Below are 19531 nucleotides of genomic sequence, written 5' to 3'. Positions count from 1 at the left end.
CAGAAACAACTGAAACAAAGATCTAAAAGCAGTTTAGCAGCAAACTTTGTGAAAACTAATATTTGTGTCATTCTCAAAACTTTTGGCCACGACTGTATGTTTGATGGTGGTATAAATTTATATGCTGCACAAGGTACAGACAAGTCTTGTGGGATCCAAGCCTGGTTCATTTTTATGAATATGAGCTTATCCACGTTGGCTGTGGATAGGCAGCTGCGCTTGTCTGTGATGACTGCCGTGCTAAACACACGTTCAGATAATACACGGGCTGCAGGGCATACTAGCACCTCCAAGGCGTAAAGGGCAAGCTCAGGCCATGTGCCCAATTTGGAGACCCAGAAGTTGAAGGGGGCAGACCCGTCATTCAATACCTGTAGGCGTGTGCACACATACTGCTCCACCATGTTGGTGAAATGCTGCCTCCAGCTAGGACGTCCCATATGAGCTGGTGGTGCTGGTTGTTGTGGCGTGCTGACAAAGTTTTTCCACATTTCCGCTATGCTAACCCTGCCTTCTGAGGTGCTGGCGGTGCCCCAGCTGCGTTGGTGACCTCTTCCTTGTGCTCTGCCTTCGCTTTGTGCTTCCACTGTGCCCCCGCTCTCAGGTGGGAATGCCACCAGCAGCGCGTCTACCAGCGTACGCTTGTACTCGCGCATCTTACGATCACGCTACAGTGACGGAATTAAGGACGGTACGTTGTCCTTGTAACGGGGATCCTGCAGCGTGGCCACCCAGTAATCAGCACAAGTTAGAATGTGGGCAGCTCGGCGGTCGTTGCGGAGACACTGCAGCATGTAATCGCTCATGTGTGCCAGGCTGCCCAGAGGCAACGAAAAGCTGTCCTCTGTGGGAGGTGTATCGTCTGTGTCCTCTGTATCCCTCCATCCACGCACCAGTGATGGCCATGAGCTGGTCTGGGTGCCACCCTGCTGTGAACATGGTTCCTCCTCCTGCATCTCCTCCTCCTCATCCTCCACCTCCTCATCCTCAAGAACTGTGCCCTGGCTGGACAATTGTGTACCTTGGGTTTGTGGGTGCTGGAACCCACCCTCGGAGTCACTTGGGAATGACTGGCCGGAAACCTTACAAAATTATCCCTCTTCCTCCTCCTCCTCCTGTGCCACATCCTCTTCCATCATCGCCATGAGCGTTTTTTCAAGGAGGCATAGAAGTGGGATAGTAACGCTGAGAACGGCGTTATCGGCTCTGGCCATGTTGGTGGAGTACTCGAAACAGCGCAACAAGGAACACAGGTCTCGCATGGAGGCCCAGTCATTGGTGGTGAAGTGGTGCTGTTCCGCCGAGCGACTCACCCGTGCGTGCTGCAGCTGAAACTCCACTATCGTCTGCTGCTGCTCGCACAGTCTGGCCAGCATGTGCAAGGTGGAGTTCCACCTTGTGGGCACGTCGCATATGAGGCAGTGAGCTGGGAGGCCGAAGTTACGCTGCAGCGCTGACAGGCGAGCAGCAGCAGGGTGAGAACACAGAAAGCGCGCACAGATGGCCCACACTTTATGCAGCAGCTCTGACATGTCGGGGTAATTTTTAAGGAATCTCTACACCACCAAATTCAGCACATGCGCCAGGCAAGGGATGTGAGTCAAACCGGCTAGTCCCAGAGCTGCTACGAGATTTTGCCCATTATCGCACACCACAAGGCCAGGCTTGAGGCTGACTGGCACAAACCACTCATCGGTCTGTTGTTCAAGGCCCGTCCACAGCTCCTGCGCGGTGTGGGGTTTGTCACCCAAACAGATAAGTTTTAAAACTGCCTGCTGTCGTTTACCCCTGGCTGTGCTGAAGTTGGTGGTGAAGGTGTTACGCTGACCGGATTAGGAGCTGGTAGAGGATGAGAAAGCAGAGTAGGAAGAGAAAGCAACAGGAGGCAAACTGAAGCGCCCTGCAATCCTCAGTGGTGGAAGGACATGCGCCAAACTGCTATCCGCCTCAGGCCCAGCCACCACTGCATTTACCCAGTGTGCGGTTATGGAGATATAATGGCCCTGACCGTGCTTACTGGTCCACGTAACCGTAGTCAGGTGCACCTTACCACAGATGGCGTTGCGCAGTGCACACCTGATTTTGTCCCCTACTTGATTGTGAAGGGAATGGATGGCTCGCCTTGAAAAGTAGTGGCGGCTGGGCACGACGTACTGTTGGACAGCCACCGCCATAAGACCTTTAAAACTATCCTTCTCCACCAGACGGAATGACATAATTTCAAAGGCAAGTAATTTAGAAATGCTGGCATTCAGGGCTAGGGATCGCGCGTGGGTAGGGGGGTACTTCCTCTTTCTCTCCAGCGTTTGGGATATAGAGAGCTGAACGCTTCCGTGGGACATTGTGGAGATGCTTGGTGATCCAGGTGTTGGTGTTGCTGGCAGATCCTCTGTTTGCGGGGTGCCAGGTGGCACTGTCCCTCCAGAGGTGGATGAAGAGGCCGCAATTGCAGCAGAAGAGGAAGCAGGAGGAGCCAGAGACCTTTCTTGGCTTTTGAGGTGTCTACTCTACTGCCGCTCGTGCTTTGCACTTAAATGCTTGGTCATGCAGGTTGTGCTCAGGTTGAGAACGTTTATGCCTCGCTTCAGGCTCTGATTTCACAGTGTGCAAACCACTCGTGTCTTGTCGTCAGCACATTGTCTGAAGAACTGCCAAACCAGGGAACTCCTTGGAGCTGGCTTTGGTGTGCTCGGTTCCGTGCTGCGGTGGGCAGTAGGAGGCGTACTGTCTAGAGGACGGCCGCTCCGCTTTTGCACCCTGCTCCCTCTTCTGCTGTGCTGGTGGATCTGTGCGACCACCGCCTCTTCCTCCGAACTACATCGTCACTCGCATGACCTTGATTCCATGTGGGGTCGAGGACCTCATCGTCCTCCACATCATCTTCCACCCAGTCTTCACCCCTGACTTCCTTGTCGGTCTGCACACTTTCGAAAGCCCCAGCAGTTGGCACCTGTGTTTCGTCATCATCCGAGACGTGCTGCGATGGTCCTCCCATGTACTCATCTTGAAAAGTACAGTACAGCAGTATAGCACTCCACAATATACAGCACCCACAGTATACAGTATACAGCACCTCACAGTATACAGCCCCCCACAGTATACAGTACAGCAGTATAGCACTCCACAATATACAGTACCCACAGTATACAACACCTCACAGTATACAGTAGAGCAGTATAGTACCTCACCGTATACAGAACCCCAAACTATACACGATACAGCACCCCACACTATACAGCCCCCCACACTATACAGTACAGCAGTATAGCACTCCACAATATACAGCACCCACAGTATACAACCCCCCACAGTATACAGTACAGCAGTATACCACTCCACAATATACAGCACCCACAGTATACAGTATACAGCCCCCCACACTATACAATACAGCAGTATAGCACTCCACAATATACAGCACCCACAGTATACAGCCCCCCACAGTATACAGGCCCTCACAGTATACAGGCCCCCACAGTATACAGCCCCCACAGTATACAGGCCCCCACAGTATACAGCCCCCCACACTATACAGCACCCCACTATACAGTAGTTTACAGTATATTAGCATAACAGCCCCTGTCACCTTTTTCTGATGTAATCTTCACAAAAAAAGCTCAACAGTTAAGGCAAACTTCTAGAGCAACACTCCTGGTAGAAAGGACCTTGATGACCTCATAGCCATGTGACCAGTAATATTGCTAGGTTACTGGTCACATGGTGATAATGTAATCTAAGGTCCCAGAAAATAACAGCTCTCACAGTATGCTGCCTGGAGTGCCGGCAGGCATGGCAGCACCCCCTGTGTAGCTGACAGCCTGACACCCGGGGCAGTGGCTAGCAGGGCTCAAGAGGCAGCTGCCTTAGGCCCCCCTGGAGCAACTGGGCCCGGGGCAGCTGCCCCTTTTGCCCCTTGTTAAAGACGGCCCTGGCAAGGGGGTGAGGTGAAAGACTGATGGACATCGGCTGCAGGTGCCAACTGTGGTCTTTCAGCATGAGACTGGGTGGGAGACAATGTGAAGGAACTGGATCCACTGTCAGCAACACAATCTACTATCGCCTGTACTTGTTCAGGCCTCACCATTAGCAGAGCAGCATTAGGCTCAACCAAATACCGCTGCAGGTTTTGTCGCCTACTCGCACCTGTGCCAGCTCACTTGTGCGTGTAGCTGGCACAGATTGACCACGTCCTCTCCCTGCAACAGGAGCTCCACCAGTAGCACCACAACCTGGGCCACAACCCTTATTTGACGCTCTCCTCATATTTTTTTAATTTAGGATCTTGCCCTAAATGGGTGTTTAATTAATAGTAGAATAGAACGACAGTATGTAAAGGGTGTATCTCACACGGCCTGAACCAGACTAGGCCTCAATAAAAGATTTTTTTGCCCAAAATGGCTGTATTTCAAATGCCTAATTCAAACCCCTCTATGTAGAGGTAGTATCTCAGAGGGCCTGAACCTCTGTAGGCCTGCAGTAAATATATCTTTGCACAAAATGGCTGTATTTCAAATGCCTAATTCAAACCCCTGTATGTAGGGGGGGATCACACACGCCCTGAATCAGTGTAGGCCTGAAGTAAAGATTTCTTTGCACAAAATGGCTGTATTTCAAATGGCTGTATTTTAAATGCCTAATTCAAACCCCTGTATGTATAGGGGGAATCACACACGCCCTGAATCAGTGTAGGCCTGAAGTGAATATATCTTTGAACAAAAAGGCTGTATTTCAAATGGCTGTATTTCAAATGCCTAATTCAAACATCTGTATGTATAGGGAGGATCACACACGCCCTGAATCAGTGTAGGCCTGAAGTAAAGATTTCTTTGCACAAAATGGCTGTATTTCAAATGGCTGTATTTCAAATGGCTGAATCAAACCCCTGTATGTAAAAAGGGATCACACACGCCCTGATTCAGTGTAGGCCTAAAGTAAATATATCTTTGCACAAAATGGCTGTATTTCAAATGGCTGTATTTCAAATGCCTAATTTAAACCCCTGCATGTAGAGGTGGTATCTCAGATGGCCTGAACCTCTGTAGGACTGAAGTAAATATATCTTTGCACAACATGGCTGTATTTAAATGGCTGTATTTCAAATGCCTAATTCAAACCCCTGTATGTATAGGGGGGATATTTTTTATTCCTCAGGGCCGCACCGCCGATCACCACAGGCGGCGCGGCCCTGTATGCAATTGCGGCGGCGGTGGTGGCGGCGGGCAGTAGGAGATGAATGCTTCCATTGTGGAAGCGCTCATCTCCATATTCATCTGTATCGCCGTCCTCAGGACAGCAATACAGATGGCTGTGCTGTGGGGCAGGGGACGGAGAGGCGTGTCCCTCCCCTGTTCTTCTGATAGGCCACAGGCACTAATGCCTGCAGCCTATCAGAGGCCGGCACAGGCAGCGCGATGATGTCATTATCATCGCGCCGCCTGAGTCGGGCAGCACACAGCAGGGACACAGGCCGGAAGAGGCCTGCATCGCATCGCTGCCAATGGAGGTAAGTATTAGTGGGGTTTTTTCTTTCTTTGCGGGGGGAGCTGTCACTATGGGGGGGAGCTGTCACTATGGCTATGGGGGGGAGCTGTCACTATGGCTATGGGGGGAGCTGGCACTATGGGGGGGCTGCCACAATAGGGGTGGCTGGCTGGCACTATGGGGGGGTGTAATGACCGACGTCACGCACAGGGAGGATAAAAGGAAAGCCCTGCCCAAGGGAGAGGGAAAGGTGGTGACCCCTAACTCACCTTGCGGCTGGCACCTGACTGCCCTGACGTCCCTAGACGGGTTCCTCACCCGTGCGGCGATCACGTGCCTAAACCCTGGCTTTCCCTAAAATGAGCCCTAGATAGTGAACGGGCCGGTGGGATCGCTAGTCCGCACCACTATCACTAAGAGGGAAACACCAGGGAGAGGACAGACAAAACAGACAAACACATACACCCAGGTGGGCGATCACAATAGACCACAAAGGTCCAACAGGGATCTGGAGGGTAGCGTTCTGGACCAACTACCAGAGAACGCAGCAACACAGCTCCAGAAGGTCAGAATAGATGTCCAGGCAGGAAGTTCTATCTCTGGCAACCAGAGAAGTGTGAGAGAGGAATATAAGGAGGTTTGGGAGTGCTGGACAAGGAACAGCTGAAGAGAAGGAGCTACGGATCCCTGAGTGAGCCAAAAGGGTTTGCAAAGCAAACCCAGAAAGCTACCATAAGGAAAACAGCCCTATCTTAAATAGAGCGTGCAGCCAACCGCTGCGACTTCCTGACTCCGGGTATAACGGAGTCAGGCGTGGTTCTCGATACCCTTGTGACAGTACCCCCCTCTCTACGAGGGGCCTCCGGACACTCAGGACCAGGTCTCTCAGGATGAGAGGCATGAAAAACCCGAACTAGCCTGTCGGCGTTTACCTCAGACGCAGGAACCCACATTCTTTCCTCGGGACCGTAACCTCTCCAATGCACCAGATATTGAAGAGAGCGGCGGACCCGACGAGAATTAACAATTTTGGATATCTGAAATTCTAGATTACCATCCACGACAACAGGAGGTGGTGGCAGCGGTGACGGTTCTAGAGGTGGAACATATTTTTTGAGTAACGACTTATGAAAAACATTATGAATTTTAAAAGTCTGAGGTAACTCCAGGCGAAAAGCCACGGGGTTGATGATGGCTACAATTTTGTAAGGGCCAATAAACCTAGGACCCAGTTTCCAAGAGGGAACCTTCAATTTAATATTCCTAGTAGACAACCACACATAGTCATTCACTCCTAGGTCCGGACCTGGCGACCGTCTCTTATCAGCCATGCATTTGTATTTACCTCCCATATTTTTCAAGTTAGCTTGCACCTTCTGCCATACCGATGAAAGAGATGACGAAAACCGTTCCTCTTCGGGAACCCCAGAAGACCCCCCTCTTTGAAAGTACAGAATTGGGGATGAAAACCATATGCACCAAGAAATGGTGACTTGCCAGTGGATTCCTGATGACGATTATTTATGGCAAACTCAGCTAACGGTAAATATGATGACCACAACTCTTGGTTTTCAGACACAAAACATCTTAGATATGTCTCAAGGTTTTGGTTGGTACGCTCAGTCTGTCCATTCGACTGAGGATGGAAAGCTGAGGAAAAGGACAAGTGTACCCCCAAACGGGAACAAAAAGCTTTCCAAAATTTAGAAATAAACTGGGTACCCCGATCCGAAACAACATCGGAAGGGACCCCGTGAAGCTTCATGATTTCACTGACGAATACCTGAGCAAGAGTCTTAGCATTAGGTAGTGCGGGTAGGCCTGAAGTGAATATATCTTTGAACAAAAAGGCTGTATTTCAAATGGCTGTATTTCAAATGCCTAATTCAAACATCTGTATGTATAGGGAGGATCACACACGCCCTGAATCAGTGTAGGCCTGAAGTAAAGATTTCTTTGCACAAAATGGCTGTATTTCAAATGGCTGTATTTCAAATGGCTGAATCAAACCCCTGTATGTAAAAAGGGATCACACACGCCCTGATTCAGTGTAGGCCTAAAGTAAATATATCTTTGCACAAAATGGCTGTATTTCAAATGGCTGTATTTCAAATGCCTAATTTAAACCCCTGCATGTAGAGGTGGTATCTCAGATGGCCTGAACCTCTGTAGGACTGAAGTAAATATATCTTTGCACAACATGGCTGTATTTAAATGGCTGTATTTCAAATGCCTAATTCAAACCCCTGTATGTATAGGGGGGATATTTTTTATTCCTCAGGGCCGCACCGCCGATCACCACAGGCGGCGCGGCCCTGTATGCAATTGCGGCGGCGGTGGTGGCGGCGGGCAGTAGGAGATGAATGCTTCCATTGTGGAAGCGCTCATCTCCATATTCATCTGTATCGCCGTCCTCAGGACAGCAATACAGATGGCTGTGCTGTGGGGCAGGGGACGGAGAGGCGTGTCCCTCCCCTGTTCTTCTGATAGGCCACAGGCACTAATGCCTGCAGCCTATCAGAGGCCGGCACAGGCAGCGCGATGATGTCATTATCATCGCGCCGCCTGAGTCGGGCAGCACACAGCAGGGACACAGGCCGGAAGAGGCCTGCATCGCATCGCTGCCAATGGAGGTAAGTATTAGTGGGGTTTTTTCTTTCTTTGCGGGGGGAGCTGTCACTATGGGGGGGAGCTGTCACTATGGCTATGGGGGGGAGCTGTCACTATGGCTATGGGGGGAGCTGGCACTATGGGGGGGCTGCCACAATAGGGGTGGCTGGCTGGCACTATGGGGGGGTGTAATGACCGACGTCACGCACAGGGAGGATAAAAGGAAAGCCCTGCCCAAGGGAGAGGGAAAGGTGGTGACCCCTAACTCACCTTGCGGCTGGCACCTGACTGCCCTGACGTCCCTAGACGGGTTCCTCACCCGTGCGGCGATCACGTGCCTAAACCCTGGCTTTCCCTAAAATGAGCCCTAGATAGTGAACGGGCCGGTGGGATCGCTAGTCCGCACCACTATCACTAAGAGGGAAACACCAGGGAGAGGACAGACAAAACAGACAAACACATACACCCAGGTGGGCGATCACAATAGACCACAAAGGTCCAACAGGGATCTGGAGGGTAGCGTTCTGGACCAACTACCAGAGAACGCAGCAACACAGCTCCAGAAGGTCAGAATAGATGTCCAGGCAGGAAGTTCTATCTCTGGCAACCAGAGAAGTGTGAGAGAGGAATATAAGGAGGTTTGGGAGTGCTGGACAAGGAACAGCTGAAGAGAAGGAGCTACGGATCCCTGAGTGAGCCAAAAGGGTTTGCAAAGCAAACCCAGAAAGCTACCATAAGGAAAACAGCCCTATCTTAAATAGAGCGTGCAGCCAACCGCTGCGACTTCCTGACTCCGGGTATAACGGAGTCAGGCGTGGTTCTCGATACCCTTGTGACAGTACCCCCCTCTCTACGAGGGGCCTCCGGACACTCAGGACCAGGTCTCTCAGGATGAGAGGCATGAAAAACCCGAACTAGCCTGTCGGCGTTTACCTCAGACGCAGGAACCCACATTCTTTCCTCGGGACCGTAACCTCTCCAATGCACCAGATATTGAAGAGAGCGGCGGACCCGACGAGAATTAACAATTTTGGATATCTGAAATTCTAGATTACCATCCACGACAACAGGAGGTGGTGGCAGCGGTGACGGTTCTAGAGGTGGAACATATTTTTTGAGTAACGACTTATGAAAAACATTATGAATTTTAAAAGTCTGAGGTAACTCCAGGCGAAAAGCCACGGGGTTGATGATGGCTACAATTTTGTAAGGGCCAATAAACCTAGGACCCAGTTTCCAAGAGGGAACCTTCAATTTAATATTCCTAGTAGACAACCACACATAGTCATTCACTCCTAGGTCCGGACCTGGCGACCGTCTCTTATCAGCCATGCATTTGTATTTACCTCCCATATTTTTCAAGTTAGCTTGCACCTTCTGCCATACCGATGAAAGAGATGACGAAAACCGTTCCTCTTCGGGAACCCCAGAAGACCCCCCTCTTTGAAAGTACAGAATTGGGGATGAAAACCATATGCACCAAGAAATGGTGACTTGCCAGTGGATTCCTGATGACGATTATTTATGGCAAACTCAGCTAACGGTAAATATGATGACCACAACTCTTGGTTTTCAGACACAAAACATCTTAGATATGTCTCAAGGTTTTGGTTGGTACGCTCAGTCTGTCCATTCGACTGAGGATGGAAAGCTGAGGAAAAGGACAAGTGTACCCCCAAACGGGAACAAAAAGCTTTCCAAAATTTAGAAATAAACTGGGTACCCCGATCCGAAACAACATCGGAAGGGACCCCGTGAAGCTTCATGATTTCACTGACGAATACCTGAGCAAGAGTCTTAGCATTAGGTAGTGCGGGTAACGCAATGAAGTGTACCATTTTGCTAAACCTGTCCACTACTACCAAAATAACTGTTTTACCTGCAGACAAAGGTAAGTCAGTGATAAAATCCATTGACAGATGTGTCCACGGTCTATTGGGAATGACAAGTGGTAATAGAGACCCTGCAGGACGTGTATGTGAAACTTTTGCGCGCGCACAGGTAAAACAAGAAGACACAAAATCCAATACATCCTGACGCAACCAAGGTTGCTTTACTACCCGGGTGTCCAGCAAGTGCCGAACTATGATTTTCCTTTAATAATTCGAAACGTAGGTTCAACGGTACAAACAATTTCTCTGAGGGGCAAGAGACCGGGGCGTCCCCCTGGGCCTCTAACACCTTCCCCTCCAGAGCAGAGTGTACCGCAGAAACAGCCACTCCTCTTTGAAGAATGGGTACCGGATCACTCACATTACCCCCTCCAGGGAAACAACGAAATAGTGCATCAGCCTTGGTGTTCTTTGCCCCAGGACGATAGGTAATCACAAAGTTAAACCTGGTAAAAAATAGCGACCACCTAGCCTGTCTAGGGGTGAGACGCTTAGTTGATTCGAGGTACAGAAGATTTTTGTGGTCCGTAATCACAGTGACGGGGTGGACTGCCCCCTCTAAGAAGTGACTCCACTTCTCAAACGCAAGTTTAATAGCTAATAGTTCCCTATTGCCAATATCGTAGTTCTTTTCTGCTGCAGATAGTTTTTTAGAAAAGAAAGCACAAGGACACCATTTGCCAGGAGACGGACCCTGAGACAGCACCGCCCCCACTCCCACCTCTGACGCATCGACTTCAACAATAAAAGGCTGAGAGACATCAGGTTGGACTAGTACAGGTGCTGAGGTAAACCTCTCTTTTAGAGAGGAAAAAGCAACTTTAGCGGCGTCAGACCATTTAGAAAAATCTGTCCCCTTCCTAGTCATGTCAGTAAGGGGTTTTACAATAAGTGAATAATTTTTAATGAATTTCCTATAGAAATTCGCAAAGCCCAAGAACCGTTGTAGTGCTTTGAGGTTCTCAGGAAGATCCCAATCTAAAATTGCCTGGACCTTCCTAGGATCCATACGGAAACCTGAAGCAGATAAAAAAATAACCTAGAAAATTGTATCTCCTGAACGGCGAAGACACATTTTTCAATTTTAGCATATAATTTATTTGTCCGTAGGACCTGCAGTACTTGTCTGACATGCACCTCATGATTTCTCAGATCAGACGAATAAATTTAAATATCATCTAGGTATATTACCACAAACCTGCCGATTAGATGACTAAAAATGTCATTAACGAAATGTTGAAAGACGGCAGGAGCATTGGTCAGACCGAAAGGCATAACTAGATTTTCATAATGCCCCTCAGGGGTGTTAAAAGCTGTCTTCCACTCATCCCCTTCCTTAATACGAATCAGATTGTAGGCCCCCCTAAGATCAAGTTTGGAGAACCACCTAGCACCCGCAATCTGGTTAAACAGGTCAGGAATGAGAGGAAGAGTGTATGGGTCTCGGATGGTTATCCGATTTAATTCGCGAAAATCTAGGCAAGGACGCAGGCCCCCATCTTTCTTTTTAACGAAGAAAAACCCTGCAGCCACGGGTGAAGAAGAGGGTCTGATGTGTCCCTTAACCAAGCTCTCGGAGATATAATCTTTCATGGCTTGTCTCTCTGGACCTGAAAGATTATATAACCAGGTCTTGGGTAATTTTGCGCCGGGAATAAGGTTAACCCGGCAATCATAAGGACGATGAGGTGGTAACTTCTGACAACCCTTTTCAGAAAAAACGTCCTCAAAATCCGAAATAAATGTAGGTAGGGTAGTTATGGAGGCGACTAAGCAATTGCTATTTAAGCAATTTTCTCTGCACTGCTCACTCCACTCCAATATCTCCCTGGCCTGCAAATCCACCACTGGATTGTGCGCTACCAACCAGGGAAGACCCAGCACTACCGGAGTGGGAAGCCCCTCCAGAACATAACATGAAAGCATCTCATTATGGTGGTCCCCTACCCGAAGGTGTAAATTATGAACAATGTGGGTTAGGTTTCTCTGAGACAGAGGAGCAGAATCAATAGCGAATATGGGAATAGGTCTCTTTAGCGTACAGAGAGACAAACCCATAGTGCGGGCAAAATGGGCATCTATCAAATTTACCTCTGCTCCACTGTCTAGAAAGAAAGAAATAGTCTCCGTCTTATCACCAAAAACAATAACCGCTGGCAACACAAATTGCGATGTACGTATGGAGGAAACGTATACCCCCCGGCTGACATCCTCCACACAGCCTGGGGTTAGTAGTTTTCCGACGGTCTTTTGTTTCTGAGGAAAGAAGGACAGACATTAATGAAATGACCCCTCTCCCCACAAAAAGAAAAAAAAAACACGCCTACGGCGAGCCTCAGGAGGACGGACCTGACGAGTAGTTCCTCCTAGCTGCATAGGCTCGTCTAAGTCTGTACAGACTAACTGCTGCTTTGGAGTGGTTTTTTCAACCTGTCCCTAAGGCGTCTATCTATTCGGATAGAAAGGGACATAACCGCATCAAGGGAAAAGGGAGTCTCATATAATGCCAGCGCATCCTTAACCCTTTCGGATAACCCAGAGCAGAACTGACTCCTGAGAGCCGGGTCGTTCCATTGGGTATCCGTAGCCCACCTACGGAAGTCAGAGCAATATTCCTCTACCGGCCGCTCTCCTTGTAGGAGTCTCCGTAATCTTGATTCAGCCAGTGCGACTCGGTCAGGGTCGTCATATATGAGACCCAAGGCCCCGAAAAACTCATCCACTGACCGAAGAGCCTGGGAATCAGTAGGTAAAGAGAACGCCCAGGACTGCGGGTCCCCCTGCAGCAGGGAAATAACAACCCCCACACGCTGTTCTTCATTACCAGAGGAGTAAGGGTGCAGTTTAAAGTATAATTTACAGGCCTCACGGAATGTTAAAAACTTGTCCCTTCCCCCAGAAAATCTGTCAGGGAGAGGGACCTTGGGTTCCGCAACAACCTGGTTACCAGTAGCAACCGCTGGGCTTGCGGTCTGTTGTAATTGCTGTTGTTGCTGGAGGACCGACGCCTTCAATCCTGCCACCTCCAAAGACAGGCCATGAAATTGTTTGGACAGAGCAGCAATTTGATCCATACTGGATTCTAAGTAGGTAAATATATATATATTTTTTTTACTTACACAAAATAAGGGCCAGATATAATGTAATGACCGGCGTCACGCACAGGGAGGGAAAAGGGAAAGCCCTGCCCAAGGGAGAGGGTAAGGTGGTGACCCCTGACTCACCTTGCAGCTGGCACCTGACTGCCCTGACGTCCCTAGATGGGTTCTTCACCCGTGCGGCGATCACATGCCTAAACCCTGGCTTTCCCTAAAATGAGCCCTAGATAGTGAACGGGCTTGTGGGATCGCTAGTCCGCACCACTGACACTAAGAGGGAAACACCAGGGAGAGGACAGACAATACAGACAAACACATACACCCAGGTGGGCGACCACAGCAGACCACAAAGGTCCAACAGGGATCCGGAGGGTAGCGTTCTGGACCAACAACCAGAGAACGCAGCAACACAGCTCCAGAGGGTCAGAATAGATGTCCAGGCAGGAAGCTCTATATCTGGCAACCAGAGAAGTGTGAGATGGGAATATAAGGAGGTTTGGGAGTGCTGGACAAGGAACAGCTGAGGAGAAGGAGCTACGGATCCCTGAGTGAGCCAAAAGGGTTTGCAAAGCAAACCCAGAAAGCTACCATAAGGAAACAGCCCTATCTTACATAGAGCGCGCAGCCAACCGCTGCGACTTCCTGACCCCGGGTATAACGGAGTCAGGCGTGGTTCTTGACACCCTCGTGACAGAACTCCTTCAAGACTGTTGGAAGACCATTATAGGGGACTACCTCTTGAAGCTCATCAAGAGAATGCCAAGAGTGTGCAAAGCAGTAATCAAAGCAAAAGGTGGCTACTTTGAAGAACCTAGAATATGACATATTTTCAGTTGTTTCACACTTGTTTGTTATGTATATAATTCCACATGTGTTAATTCATAGTTTTGATGCCTTCATAGTCATGAAAATAAAGAAAACTCTTTGAATGAGAAGGTGTGTCCAAACTTTTGGTCTGTACTGTATTCGTAATGATGAATATTCGTCATTTTTTTTCTCCATTTGAACACATGATTCTACCCTGCTTCTTGCTTGTGGGCCAAAGACGTCATTGTCCCACAAGCAAGAAGCAGGGAGGAATCATGTGTTCAGATGGAAAAAAAAATGACGAATATTTTAAAAAACAAATATATAGCACTATATTGAATATAGAGCTATATATTCGTTTTTTAGAATATTCATATTTTTTTTTTCCATCTGAAGTCATGATTCCTCCCTGCTTAAGTTGCTTGTGGGCCAATGACTCATTGGCCCACAAGCAAAAAGCAGGGAGGAATCATCTGTTCAGAAGGAAAAAATTATGAATATTCTAAAAACAAATATATAGCACTATATTCTATAGTGCTATATATTCGTTTTTGACCCATGCCTGTATTGAGCGTGCAATATTTGCATTATACGCGATCATTACCTTGCCGATTTTCGTGTAAAAAAAAAAAGAATGTAGAATTTAACGAATATACGAATTCGCAAATATATGACAAATATTCTTCAAAATATTAGCAAAATATCACGATTTTGAATATGACCCCTGCCGCTCATCACTACTGGCATGCCCTGCCGCCAGCGTTTTGTCAGAGCCGGTATTTTGTGCTTCTGAGGGCATAATAACTGATAAGCGCATCCGCCTGTCAACAAATGTTGACAGGTTGACTCATAAAAATGAACAAGACCTGGATTGCCCCTGTCTTCTCTACTCCACCAGAGGAAAGTGGCTGAACATAAAGGCACTTTAAAAGTGTTTTTATAATGTACTGAATACACTGTATTTCCATGCACCACTTCCACCACAAAAAAGGGTATATGGTTCAATCTTACTTTTCTCATCCTCCTCCTCTTCCATCATATCAACATGCTTATTAGTCTGCCCTTGCTCCTAATGTTGTAGAGGGTCAGCTCACCTGCAGGCCCTCGCATATAATGTTTTAGAGGGTTAGCTCACCAGCAGGCCCTCATCTACAATCTTTTAGAGGGTCAGCTCACCTGCAGGCCCTTGCATATAATGTTTTTGAGGGTCAGCTCACCAGCAGGACCTCAACCTCAACCATAATGTTTTACAGGGTCAGCTTACCAGCAGGCCCTCACCTACAATCTTTTAGAGGGTCAGCTCACCAGCAGGCCCTCATATATAATGTTGCTACTTAGAGGGTCATCTCACCAGCAGGCCCTCACCTACAATCTTTTAGAGGGTCAGCTCACCAGCAGGCCCTCGCATATAATGTTTTTGAGGGTCAGCTCACCAGAAGGCCCTCATCTACAATCTTTTAGAGGGTCAGCTCACCTGCCGGCCCTTACATATAATATTTTTGAGGGTCAGCTCACCAGCAGGCCCTCAACCATAATTTTTTACAGGGTCAGCTTACCAGCAGGCCCTCACCTACAATCTTTTAGAGGGTCAGCTCACCAGTAGGCCCTCACTTACAATCTTTTAGAGGGTCAGCTCACCAGCAGGCCCTCACATATAATGTTTTAGAGGGTCAGCTCACCAGCAGGCCCTCAACCATAATGTTTTACAGGGTCAGTTCACCAGCAGGCCCTCACCTACAATCTTTTAGAGGGTCAGCTCACCAGCAGGCCCTCACCTACAATCTTTTAGAGGGTCAGCTCACCAGCAGGCCCTCACATATAATGTTTTAGAGGGTCAGCTCACCATCAGGCCCTCAACCATAATGTTTTACAGGGTCAGCTCACCAGAAGGCCCTCACCTACAATCTTTTAGAGGGTCAGCTCACCAGCAGGCCCTCGCATATAATCTTTTAGAGGGTCAGCTCACCAGCAGGCCCTCAACCATAATGTTTTACAGGGTCAGCTCACCATCAGGCCCTCAACCATAATGTTTTACAGGGTCAGCTCACCAGAAGGCCTTCACCTACAATCTTTTAGAGGGTCAGCTCACCAGCAGGCCCTCACCTACAATCTTTTAGAGGGTCAGCTCACCAGCAGGCCCTCACATATAATGTTTTTGAGGGTCAGCTCACCTGCAGGCCCTCAACCATAATTTTTTCAATGGTTAGCAAAGCAGCAGGCACTCGCCCATAATTTTTTCAATGGTCAGCTCACCAGCAGGCCCTCAACCATAATGTTTTACAGGGTCAGTTCACCAGCAGGCTCTCACCCATATTTTTTTCAATGGTTAGCTATACAGCAGGCACTCGCCCATAAATTTTTCAATGGTCAGCTCAGCAGCAGGCACTATCCCATAATTTTCAGCAGGCAATCGCCCCTAATCTTTTAGAGAGTCAGATCTGCAGCAGACCCTCACCCCTAATGTTTTAGCAGAGCACCCAAGCATCCCGAGGTGTTCGACCCGAGCACCCGAACATTCGAGCACTTTGGTGCTTGATCAAAACTATAGGCCACCCTATACCACTCGTCCATTCCCACACCTGGGTACCCACCACCATTGCCTTGAAAAGAGGGCCCTTGGTCGCCAAGAATGCTGCAAATGGCATCACAAGACTCAGTACAATCTCAAATAGGGCCCTAGGGGTTGGCGCCCGTCACAAGTGGAACAAGCATTTGTAAGTACACTTTGCTTCCGATACTATGCGCAGTGTAGAACATGGGCGCCACCTCTCCTTCAAACTGCTGTTCGACGGGGTGCTAGGATCAGAACCCCCACTTATCATATATTGATGACCTATCCTGAGGATAGGTCATCAACATATAATGGCTGTACAACTCATTTGAGCTTGAGGGTGGTGGCATAATCTGAAACTATTGCCTTGAGCATGAAGAGGACGTGTCTAACCCCTGGATTAAAGGGGACAATTTTGAGGACATTTGGGATATACCTCATGAAAGAATAATGCATTGTGAAGGCTGACATTTAAAATTTATGAGACTTCTCATGTATAAGTATATAAATTCTAACTTCCATTTTGATATCTGTAGTTTGATCTAATTATATTCATACATTGGCGATAGCTGATTTTGAATTCATTTGAACTGAAACATGAATGAATGATATTTTAAGTTTACTTAGATTTACAATGGATAGTATTCTCATGAAATTAATGTCTCCAGAAACAGCATTTGCTTCGAGAGAAAAAAAAAAAAAGACTGCATAAACTGGGCAAAGCTAATTAACATGTTTCATCTTGTTCTTTGGTATTAAAATAATACAACTTCCTTTTCAATTTAATTTTCCAACGTTCTTCTTTCCATCCAGTCATGCATTCATTTTGTGACATTATCATAAAATGATGCAATTAAATGATAGGTCATTGGGCTTGTGATGTGGAACCTCAAGATGCATAACACATCATGAAATCTATCACACAGGGAAACCTTAGTAAAATGATTGCTGGAAAGGTTTGAATAAAGTACTCAAAATGTCAGCAATAAAAAGATATTCTAAATATATTAAGAATCTGTAAATGATAATATCAGGAAGTGGATCGTTTCGACAATATCCAGAAAAATTTTGATATAGGTATGCCTCAAGACAAAAACCTAAATTTTAAGAACCAGCAAAGGTATCTATTATATTAAAATATCACTAGGTACTGTCTAAAAGTTGAACTGCTCTGTGATACAAACACAAGGAGCAGAATATTCACATGATACATTTCACAAACTAAGAAGGCTGCAGCCAGCACGCACCACCCAAGCAACCAGCATACACGGGAACGTCAACCGCAGCCAGTAAAGAAGAGTGCGTTCAGGCAGCCTACACGGTAGAGTGTTTCACAGCGAACTGCACTTTGACACTTTGAATTAAAGAAATACAATTTCCTGGAACACAGATGTGTAGACTTTGGACTTGATATACCACAGTAGACCAACGCCAGCAGGTGACATGGCTCCCCAAATCATCACTGACTTTGGAAACTTCACACTGGACCTCAAGCAACTTGGATGGTATGCCTCGCCACTCTTTCTCCAGGCTCTGAAAGCAAGACTTTAAACCACTGAGCAACAGTTCAGTCCTTTTTCTCCTTAGCCCAGGTACGACGCTTCTGATGTTGTCTCTGGGTCATGAGTGGCTTGACACAAGGAAGGCGACAGTCATAGACCATGTCTTGGATACGTCTGTGCATGGTGGCTTTTGAAGCACTGACTCCAACCGCAGTGTAAATCTCCCCCACATTCTTGAAAGACCTGTTCTTGACAATCCTTTCAAGGCTCCAGTTATCCATGCCGCTTGTGCACCTTTTTCTACCACACTTTTTCCTTACACTCAACTACTCAACTTTCCATTAATAAGCTTGGATAAATTCTTGTAACAGTAGCTTATTTAGTAATGAACTTGTGTGGCTTACCCTCATTATTGAGAATGTCTTCTGTCTCCCTCATAATTGTGTATCCGACTGAACTAGACTGAGGGGCTATTTAAAAGCTTAGGAAGCATTTGCATGTGTTTTGTGTCTTCAATCAAGATGGATACATGGAGTATTATATATTTTTTTTACCCTGATTAACCCCTAAATGCCTGAATGGTAGACTCAGATGCAATGATCAGCGATAAACATGGCATCTTAAGGTTTCAATGAAGGGAAGCTTGGGAGGGGGTGTGATTGCTGTTCCACATCATTGCATCCGCTACCTACAAAGAAATGCACTTTGTGATGAAGTTATTAATCACAAAGCAAATTTCTTTGTGAAATTTGTCGAAGCAGCCAAATAAAATTTCTAATTGCAATCAATAATTCTCAATGGGGCATATATGCAAATGAGATACTTTGTATAAAGTCTGTCAGCGCAGAATGCTCCAAATTATTTTAAGAGGTACAGGCCTCTTAATAAATTTGGCACATTTTAAGACAGTCCGTGTGCCAGACTTTCAAATCTACACCAGTTATGAGCTGGCATAGACCTATCATTTACGGCAGTTTCTTGTCTAACCACTTTTAAAATATGGCGAGACAAGTGAAAAGTTACAAATTATGGTGAAGCTATAATGTGCAACATAATTTGTGGCTATTTTATGCCACAATAGTGGCTTAAACACCTTGATAAATGCCCCAATGTGTTTCTGGGGATGCAAAGTACTCACCAAACCACATCCAGAATAATTCACGATGTCCAATAATCTTTCTTTATCTTACCAAAGAATGTTTCATTACCTAACATCAGTGCCCAGCCTTTTCTGGAGATAATTCATTGAATCACGTTATTTAAAGGTAACAAAATATCTTCTACAAAAATAAAGGTCTCTGCCAAGTTGAAATAATCATTCTTGGTTTTTCTACCTATGTAATAATTATACCTATACTTTTCCATTAGATACGGTTGTTTAAAAGTCTCCTTAGGGTGCTACCATATGTCGCCGCTGTGCTGCATTTTGGATCCAGTAGAAAAAAAAAAAAAACACACACACACACAACAGCAAATCTGCGTTCATGCCATAACGGTGTTTCCTTTCAGCAAGGAAAAACACATAGCAAATTTGTATTACAGTACATTAATGTAACTCAATTTTGTGATTTATGTAATTCAGTTTTGTTC

The sequence above is a fragment of the Bufo bufo genome, chromosome 1 (genome assembly GCF_905171765.1).
Source record: "Bufo bufo chromosome 1, aBufBuf1.1, whole genome shotgun sequence".
NCBI lineage: Eukaryota > Metazoa > Chordata > Amphibia > Anura > Bufonidae > Bufo > Bufo bufo.
This window is presented reverse-complemented; position numbering follows the sequence as displayed.